The sequence below is a fragment of the Phocoena phocoena genome, chromosome 18, assembly GCF_963924675.1.
Source record: "Phocoena phocoena chromosome 18, mPhoPho1.1, whole genome shotgun sequence".
NCBI lineage: Eukaryota > Metazoa > Chordata > Mammalia > Artiodactyla > Phocoenidae > Phocoena > Phocoena phocoena.
This window is the reverse complement of record NC_089236.1, coordinates 41049218-41059531: the sequence shown is the minus strand read 5'-3', so window position 1 is coordinate 41059531 and position 10314 is coordinate 41049218. Positions and strand designations below refer to the sequence as shown.

The 10314-nt window shown below is 33.2% G+C and overlaps 1 pseudogene; it reads right to left on the bottom strand.

Annotated features, from left to right (window-relative positions):
• Positions 1 to 975: 975 nt before the first annotated feature.
• LOC136137542 (tigger transposable element-derived protein 1-like) lies at positions 976 to 3209 on the bottom strand (annotated as a pseudogene).
• Between the last annotated feature and the right edge of the window lie 7105 nt (positions 3210 to 10314).

The following is a 10314-nucleotide window of genomic DNA, read 5'->3' as shown; positions in this document are numbered from 1 at the left end:
TTTTTATTTTTTGATGCTTTTATAAGATTGGGTTTTCTGTTAAGCCTATTATTTTTTTTAGGGGGAGGTGCCTTTGTTGAAAAATGTGATTCATGACTATAGCTATTTAGAGAATAAACCATCACCTAATTAATTTCAATTAGGTAAGTTTCAAGGAAACAATTAACTATATTTAGCAATATTAAACAAGGAAACAAAAATGTACTAATGAAAAGCAAGATAATTTAAAAGTAATATTCATTTAAACTCATAATGGATTGCTTATTCTCTGAGTGAATTTATTTCAAAAAGTAGAGCTTGGAGCTCACTCAGTAAAATGGTATTCCTATAAGCACCATTCTTTTAATTTACCAATTTAGTTATCTATGTTCTTACTGTGTGGCAGAGTAGAAGTTTTACTATTACCAGGGATTATGGTCATGCAATACAAACAAGGGCATTCTGCCTTGTAAAGTTCCCTGTTGTCCTGTTCTGGGTGCCAACCATTTCTTCTATTGGGATCCATCCCACAGTAAAATGTAAAATCCCTGAAAAATATTTTTAAATGTGAACATGATAAATATATTGCAAAGTAATAAGTGAATAAGGCAATAATTTAATTAACATGAATCATATTGTTTGAAGGAATATATCTGGGAATAACTTTAAGTGACCAAAAGTTTTATTATGTATTAAATAGAAATATTGAAAGCCTACATTGTAACCCATTGAAACAGTGCTAGATTTTAAATGCAGTGACATCCGTTATATGCATGTAGATGATTGAAAATATATGTACACATACAGGCATACTTCGGAGATATTGCAAGTCTGGTTCCAGAACATCACAATAAAGTGAATCACAGGAATTTTTCAGTTTCTCAGGGTATATAAAAGCTATGTTTACACTATGCTGAAGTCTATTAAACTTGCAATAGCATTATGTCTAAAAAAAATGTACATACCTTAATTTAAAAACTTTATTGCTAAAAAATGCTAACCATCATCTGAGCGTTCAGCAAATAATAGACTTTTTCTTGGTGGAGGGTCCTGCCTTGATGTTGAAAGCTGCTGACTCATCAGAGTGATGGTTCCTGAAGTTTGGGGTGTTGGTGGTAATTTCTTAGAATAAGACAACAGTGAATTTTGTCTATTGACTCTTCCTTTGAAGAAAGATTTCTATGTAGCATGCAATGCTGTTTAATACATTTTTACCCACAGTAGAATTTCTCTCAAAATTGGAGTCAATCTCTCAAGCTCCCTTCTGCTTTATCAACAAAGTTTATGTAATATGCTAAATTATTTATTGTCATCTCAACAGTCTTCATAGCATCTTCACCCTGAGTATATTCCATCTCAAGAAACTATTTTCTTTGATCATCCATAAGAAACAATTCCTCATCCTTGAAAGTTTTATTATGAGACTGTAGCAATTCAGCTAACTATCAGGCTCCAGTGCTATCTCTTGTTCTCTTGCTATTTCCACCACATCTACAGTCACTTCCCCCACTGAAGTCTTGAATCCCTCAAAGTTATACATGAGGGTTGGAATCAACTTCTTTTAAACTTCTATTAATGTTGATATTTTGACCTCTTACCACAAATCACAAATGTCCTTAATGGCATCTAGAATGACAAATCCTTTCCAGAAGGTTTACAATTTACTTTGTCCAGATCCATCAGAGGAATCACTATTTATGGCAGCTATAGCCTTATGAAATGTATTTTTTAATAATAAGACTTAAAAGTTGAAATTACTCCTCGATCCATGGGTTGCAGAATGGATGTTGTGTTAGCAGGCATGAAAACAGCATTCATCTCATTGTACATATACATTAGGCGACCAGGTGTATATTTTTAATTAATTAATTAACTAATTTTTGGCTGTGTTGGGTCTTCGTTGCTGCACACGGGCTTTCTCTAGTTGTGGCGAGTGGGGGTTACTCTTCATTGCAGTGTGTGGGCTTCTCATTGCAATGGCTTTTCTTGTTGTGGAGCATGGGCTCTAGGCACACAGGCTTCAGTAGTTGTGGCACATGGGCTCAGTAGTTGTGGCTTGCAGACTCTAGAGCGCAGTCTCAGTAGTTGTGGCATATGGACTTTGCTCCACAGCATGTGGGATCTCTCTGGACCAGGGTGCGAACCTGTGTCCCCTGCATTGGCAGGTGGATTCTTAACCACTGTGCCACCAGGGAAGCCCCAGGTGTACTGTTAATGAGCAGTAATATTTTGAACAAAATACTTTTTTTTCTCAGCAGTAGTCTTAACAGTGGCTTGAAATATTAAGTGAATCATGTTGTAAACAGAAGTGTTGTCATCCAGGCTTTGTTGTTTCATTTGTAGAACACAGGCAGAGTAGATTTAGCATAGTTCTTAAGTGCCCTAGGATTTTCAAATTGGTAAATGAGCATTGGCTTCATTGTCCCCAGCTGCATTAGTCCCTAACAAGAGAGTCAATCTGTCCTTTGAAGCTTTGAAGCCAGGCACTGGCTTCTCCGCTTTAGCCATGAAAGTCCTAGATGACATCTTCTTCCAATAAAAGGTTGTTTTGTCTGCCTTGAAAGTCTGTTGTTCAGTGCAGCCACCTTTATTAATTACCTTAGCTAGATGTTCTGGATAATTTGCTGTAGGTTCTACATCAGCACTTGCTGCTTCACCTTGCACTTTTATGTTTTGGAGACAACTTCTTTCCTTAAGCCTCATGAACCAATCTCTGCTAGCGTCAAACTTTTCTTCTGTAGCCTCTTCACTTCGCTCAGCCTTCATAGAATTGAAGAGTATTAAGGCCTTGCTTTAGATTAGGATTTGGCTTAAAGGGATGTTTTGTCTGGTTTGATCTTCTATCTGGACCACTATTACTTTCTCCATATCAGCAATCAGACTGTTTTGCTTTCCTATCATTTGTATGCTCACTGGAGTAGCACATTTAATTTCCTTCTAGAACTTTTCCTTTGCATTCACAACTTGGCTAACTGTTTGGCACAAGAGGACTAACTTTCAGCCTATCTCAGCTTTTGACATGTCTTCCTCACTAAGCTTAATCATTTCTAAATTTTGATTTAAGGTGACATATGTGTGAGTCTTCTTTCATTTGAACAGTTAAAGGCATTTTAGGTTATTAATTGGCCTAATTTCAGTATTGTTGTGTCTCAGGGAATTGGGAGGCCTGAGGAAGAGAGAGAGATGGGGAACACTCTGTCAGTGGAACAGTGAGAATGTGCACACAACATTAAATTTACATCTTATATGGGTGTGGTTTGTGGTACCCAAAACAATTACAATAGTAACATCAAAGATCTCAAGTAACTGTAAAAATATGATAGCAATAAGAAAGGTTGAAATATTGTAAAACTTACCAAAATGTAACAAAGAGACACAAAGTCAGCAAATGCTGTTGGAAAAATTGTACCTATAGACTTGCTCGACACAGGATTGCCACAAATCTTCAATTTGTAAAAAAAAAAAAAAAAATCAGAGAAGCACAATAAAGCAATGTGAAATAAAATGAGACATGCCTATATATATTACTTATAAGCCTGTGTTTATTTTTCATATTCAGGGAATATGTATTTAAAATATCTACCTATCCATTTATTCAGAGAGGTGAATAAAGGAGGTGAACACTAAGCTAACTCTTGTCTCTATGTGTTTGCTCTGTACTCTAACTTATGCTTTTATTCCTCAAAATGCCCTGTTTTCTCCTTTTTTTTAAAATTAAAATCTAAGCCAAGTAAAATTTCACTATATGTGATGCCTTCCCTTGACTATCTCAATTTACTATTTTCCCCATAGCATGAAACATAATGTTACATGCATAACACTTCACAGGTTCCTTTACATTTAACAAGAACTCAGTAAACATTTGGTGAATAATCAACTGTAGCTAATAGTATTTAAATATTTATTTCTCTTTCTCTATTTTTGAATTTTCATCCTATGATCTCTGCCTTAGCTCAGGACTCTATTATCAACCAAATGAATTCAGGATTATAGGAATGTGATACTCAAAAGTTCTGCTTCTGGATATTTCTGTTTCTCCCATCAGTGGTTTCTCAGATACTACATTTATTTGATGGAATATCAAAATCATGTACAGAGAACCTTCTACCCAAACACCAATTATTCTTTGCTGCATCAGTAGTAGATAGGAGTTGCATGTTTTTTAGGCATAAGCATAACCATAGATATGCTATAGTACCTTTATGTAAATATCTTATCATAACTACTGCTTTTATCAGTCTATAAATCCATTATTATCCCTTAGGATAATTTCACAATAAAAAATAGTGTGTCTATAATGTTGAATTCAATTTCCTCTCTCTTTCTTAGGTCCTATTGCCTTGGTATAATTTCCCTCCCCTTTACATCCAAACTCCTTTTGCATCAAAAAACTCTTATAGATAATATATTGCTAAAATTTTCTGTGTGTGTTTGTGTCTAGGTGTGAATATGAGTTATGTGCAAGTGTGTATCTCAACCAATTTGAAAACCACTGTTTTATTAATTTATATTTATGTAATTATTTATTAATATTTTATTTTATGCAATTTCTATTTCTAATACATCTCTTTTTTCTTCTCTTTTTCCAATTTCCATTTAAGTTACTATAATTTTTCAACTGCTTTGTGATTATACATTACAGGTTTACATTTCTGCTTTATCTATAAGATTTTAAGACTCACATGTATATTTAATATAGTTAATAATACATTATTCAGTTTGTTAAGCTTATCAACCTCTTCAACATCTCCATAAATGAAACAAGTGTTCTTCTTCCTTCCAGTCTTTCTCAGACCTTACCCACAATTGATCATACTGGTATTGTTCAGAATTTAATTCTGGATTCCCATGGATATACTATTTAGCTTTATTTATAAATGGACAATTTTATTATATTTTTATTTTACACCCTGAATTCAAAAACCACATAGAATTTCTGTGATTCATTTATATTTTTGTTAGGGTATGTTTACCAAGAAAAACAATTGAAAACAATATTTTGTTATTATTACTTAAAAAGTTTTTCTTCATCATTTTTTCCATTAAATTTGTACAATAGATTAAAAGGACACAAAATTACAAGATTTTTTTTGTGTCAGAAACTAGAAGTTATTAGTCTATGTATTTGTTTTCATTCAGTGTCACTGTTCTGATGTGAATTTCTTTCTTATAAATTTTTGAGGAGATTATTTTACTGTAAGATTTTTAAAGTATTTGCCATTTCATGTTCTTAAATTCTTCTTTATTGATAACAAATGTGATTTTTTTCCTATCTAATTTGCCTTCTACTTGACAAGATTTTTCAATCGAAAGTCTTACATTTTCCTTAATTCTATTAAATTCTGACATGTAACTTTAAATATTTCCCCAAATTGTCTTTTCTTTTTCTAAGACTCTCCTTAGATGGAGTCTGATGCTTCTACATCTACCCTTCATATCCAGGATATTTTTAAATGCTTTTTACCTCTTCATGTCTAATTCATTCCTGAAAGCTTCAAGGTGCCAGTTTTTATTTCATTTATGGCATTTATCATACTCAGTATTTCAACTTGATTTTTTCTTATGACTTCTTGTTCTTGCTCTATATTTCCAGTATCTGCTCATATCTCTTTGAGAGTATTTGATACCTTGATTATAAATTTTTATTTGGTTTGGTTCATTAATACTAGTTCAGGTGTCATAGTTTCATTTTTAATATGTTTATATATCAGTTGAATTCCTCAAATATTCAACTTTGTTTGTGAGCTCATGTCCTCTGTATATAACTATTCACTTGGCAATGTAAAAGGAGAGGCTTAAACTGGCTATGATGAATTTTGGGAAGGGAAGAGAACCATTGATGTAATTAAGTTGACCATTCTATAAAACCACCAACACTGCCTCAGAGATAACCTCCAATTTTCTCCCCAGTGCTGACATTTTCTAAGAGCTATCTCTACTGGTTGTAATCACCTGACCCTCTAGGTTTCCATCTACACTATGAGGCTAGGGCTTGCCAGAGTCCTGCATTAGTTGTGCTCCTGTCCCAGTAAACCTCAAGCACAAACTTTATGTTACTTACTCCATGCTGCAACTAGCGATGGGCTGGTGAGTTTTTTTTTATTTTTTTTAATCTTGCATTGATGATAGGAATGGGAAGGATACACCAAGAGCAACATTGGGAACAGGGTATAACTAAAATACCTGCTCTGTCCCATATGTGACAGTCATGCTATTTCTAACCAAGAGATTACTAATTGATTCTCTGGTTTTAACCTTGATTCACACGGTGTTTTCTTACAATTTTTATGTTAAAATTATTTCCAACATTCAGTTAAGGTGAGAAACTAAAGTCTAAAATCAACCAATCAAACACACACAATATTACACTGTGACAATGAGCATGATTTATGACTGTCAAAGGTATATGTTTCATTATTAATATATTTAAATATTAACAATATAAAAATGTAGTGTGTTGATAGTTATAACTTATTATACTCACCTCAAATATCTCACACATTGTCCTTTCATCTAGGAATTTGCTTTTTATCATACTTTCTCAAAAAATGAATTTAAATTACAATCATAGATTATAGAGTTTAAAAGATGGTTCTATGACTGAAAAATATGATAATGAAGCAGATCGACGATAAAAGAATATAAAATAGATGAGAATATTCTAATAACTGACCCTGAGCTTTGTAGATCAAGAAACTTTAGGTTGGGGTGTACAATGACTATATTAGTATCCTCTTGACCAGTACTACTAATTGCCAATTAAGGTTCTCCTCTCCAGAATTAGTGTACCTCAAAAATTAAATAAATATTCAGAATACTGCTTATTTAGCAGAGATTTCAGGAAAAGAAATGGATATCTTCATAAAAGATAATCCCTTTTCCACAAGAGAAGGTACCTCCACCTTCAACATTAATCATTGATCACAAACTTAAGTTTTTGTGTTTCTTCTTTGGATAAAGCTGCATTCTGGACATTCATCCATAGCCAACTCTTGTGAATATGTTACTTTTCTGTGCTTCCACTACTGATCATGTATTCTCAGCCAACTTTCTTTACATATGTTTTCATACAGGGAAGCTTTCACCATCTTAATATTCATGTGCTGACTCTGTTAGTTGATTTCAAGGTCAGAGGGAGAATTACTATTTGGGACATTAGTTGACAGTACCAGGAAGAGCATCTCATGTTTTTACTTGTGTCTCGCCATGCAAAATAAGAAAAAAAAATTATCCCGCTGGTCAAGAAATCTACATTGAAACTTTGGCTTTGCTATATAGTTAGGTGGAATCCTTTAGCTTCTCTACCCTTCAACTTCCTCTTGGTCAAATACATCAACATCTAATATAACATTAAGATCTAAAACCTTCTAAGGCCTTGCTACAATATTGAAGTATAATTTATTGCACAGCAAAACATGTCAATAATTTGTATGTATATAATCAAGAGAAAATACTATTTTTCTGCCTGATATAGAAAACTGCATAATAAAACTGTACAACACAGTAATACCTCATATATTAGAACAATGTATGGCAAATGAAAAATACAGAAATGTATCTCAAATAATATATACAAGCTAAAGTAAGTTCCGTACATACGAACCTTCAAGTTGCAAACTTTCAAATGTACAAACATGCATTCTCATGTCCAATTAAATAAATTAGTTCATGTGTCTGGTGTACATTGTCACATGCATGCATCTTCTACAAGTGGTTGTGCTTTTGTGTACTTTATTGTACAGTACTGTATGGAATACAGTATCTTTACTTCAAGCCCAGGTTGACTAGAAGCAAGCGTAAAAGCATCGGTGATGCAGCTGGTACTGCTAAGAAGAGATTCACTATGGAGGAAATGGCAAGGGGATTTTCTTTATTTGAGGAGGCACTGTTAGTTTTTGAGGCACAGGACCTGAATGTAGAAGGGTACACAAAGGTTGCAGCAGCCATTCAGAATGCAATCCAATGTTACTGTGTCATCCATGATGAGAAAAAAAGAACCACTACCCAGACATCACTGGATCATTTTTTCAAGAGGGTAGATAGAATTGAATCCAGCAAGGAACCAGAACCTGTGCCATCAGTGTCAGGAGTGAGTGAAATTGCAGCTTGCCCCCTGTCTCATATTGCTGATGATTCTTCAGCTCTACCATCTTCCACCTCCTCTCCCTCCTCCAGTCAGTAACTCTTCTTGCCTGTTCACTCAATGCCAGCCACTGTTTGTCAGCTGTTCTACTGTACTACTGTACTGTTTAAGGTACTGTACTGTAAGTTAAAAATGTTTTCTTATTTTTTGTGTTTGTTTGTTTTTATGTATTATTTGTGTGAAAAGTATTATAAACCTATTACAGTACAGTACTATATAGCTGACTGTGTTAGTTGATTACCTAGGCTAAATTTTCAGACTTATGAACAAATTGGCCTTATGAACTTGCTCTCGGAATGGAACTCATTTGTATGTAGGGGACTTACTGTATTTCAAAGTATAAGTGCAACAGGAACACGTGTACATTAATGTATTACTCTTGGTACTTGTGCTTCCTATATAGCATGTGGAATGATTTTGTTCAAGAGATTATCAGATATAATCTTATCTTAATATCACTAGACTTATCATTTGATTGTATTATTAAATTTTCAAATCAGTGAGATTTTCTGTGTTTAAGTGCTGTAATGCTTCAGAGGAGCATGAATTATTTTTTGTTGCTCTGGGGAAACAGTAACTATAATTTAAATATAAGTCCTCTTATTCCTATGAAATCAATCCTCTGCAATTATTCATTAGAAAAAAAAAGGTTTACCAATATTTATCACAGCAATGAAGTCACATGAAAGCAGTATACATAATCATAACTGTTCTTTAATAATTTTCTCAATTTAGTAAAACTTAGATATTAAAAGTTTTTTGAAAGAAAACTCACTAGCATTGTATACATAATACAGATGTTTATTAATTTACAAAATTTTGTAATGATATATGAATTTTTTTAAGTATCAAGTTTATATTTACATGTTTATTCATATTTCACTCTCATCATTAGTTAAATTTAATATAAGTAGTTTTATGTCTTCAAAATACATGGGTGAAATGCTTTAGTTCCTTGTGGAACAAACTGGGATCCCAGAGCAGCAGCAGCAACATCACCTATGAACTTAGTAGAAATTCAGAATCTTGGGTCTCTCTCCAGATCTACTGAATCAGATTCTGCATTTTAACAAGATCCCCAGTTAATTCCGTACATATTAAAGTTAGGGATGCACAGTTTTTGTTTGTGAATCTTGTGTAGCAGCTGTAAATAAATTACCACATGAAAGAAATACAATGTTAGATGGGTAAAGTCAACCTTGTGTTACTTACTACTTGCATAAATAATACATATTTCTAACAGGAGTTATAGTTTTTAAGCAAATGATGCCTACTTGGTTGTCAACCACACTAATTTCTTCATTATTAATATCTTGTTGATTTTACTTAGTTACAGCAACCAAGTGTTATATATGAGTGTGCTTTTAAAAATCATTATATTAATGTTTTTCCATCAGAGGCATTTAGCCAGTTCATATGATTCTTAGCCATATCTCATGTCAGCACTCCCCATTTAGTGTACTGAAGTTCAACTCAGAAACGCTCTAGGTGTGCAGATGTATTGATATTGTTCAGCCTTTGAGTAGGTAAACCAATGGCCACAGCCCAACAACATTTATTTTTACCCTTTTTACCCCTGTATGCCTTTTAACAGCACCATTGTAATTTTATGTATATCTTGAGAAAGGTTATATACTGCTCTATGCCATTTATGAACTATATGGTTTTGTATATTATGTATATAAATTAACATATTTTATTGAAGGTTATTTTTTGTGTGTATGAAAGAAGACTAAAGAAAAAGAGTACAAATGTGATTCATTTGTTCTTTTGGTTGGCTGGATGTGGCAGGAAATAAAACATACTTAGACTTTTTTTTTTCTAGTACAATAACCTTAAAATTTTAGAGAGAGACTGTGGTCCAAGTGTCACTCTTGCTGTCCATACATTGCTACTGCAATGTATGGTTCATCAGCAATGTTTGACTTTTATCATCAGCCCTAGACCACCATGGAGTCTAATATATATATATATATATATATATATATATATATATATATATAATTTCTAAAGTATTATTAACCCCTTTAAGTGTTAAAAAGAACAATATCAAGAATATAAGGAAAAATATTTAAAGACACTGGTAGTTTGCAAAGAGATATAATGACTACATAATTTGCAAGATAACTGAACCATTGACTCAGAGACTCACACAGTCATCTCTGAGTAATTGACCCTGTCTTATTCTTAGA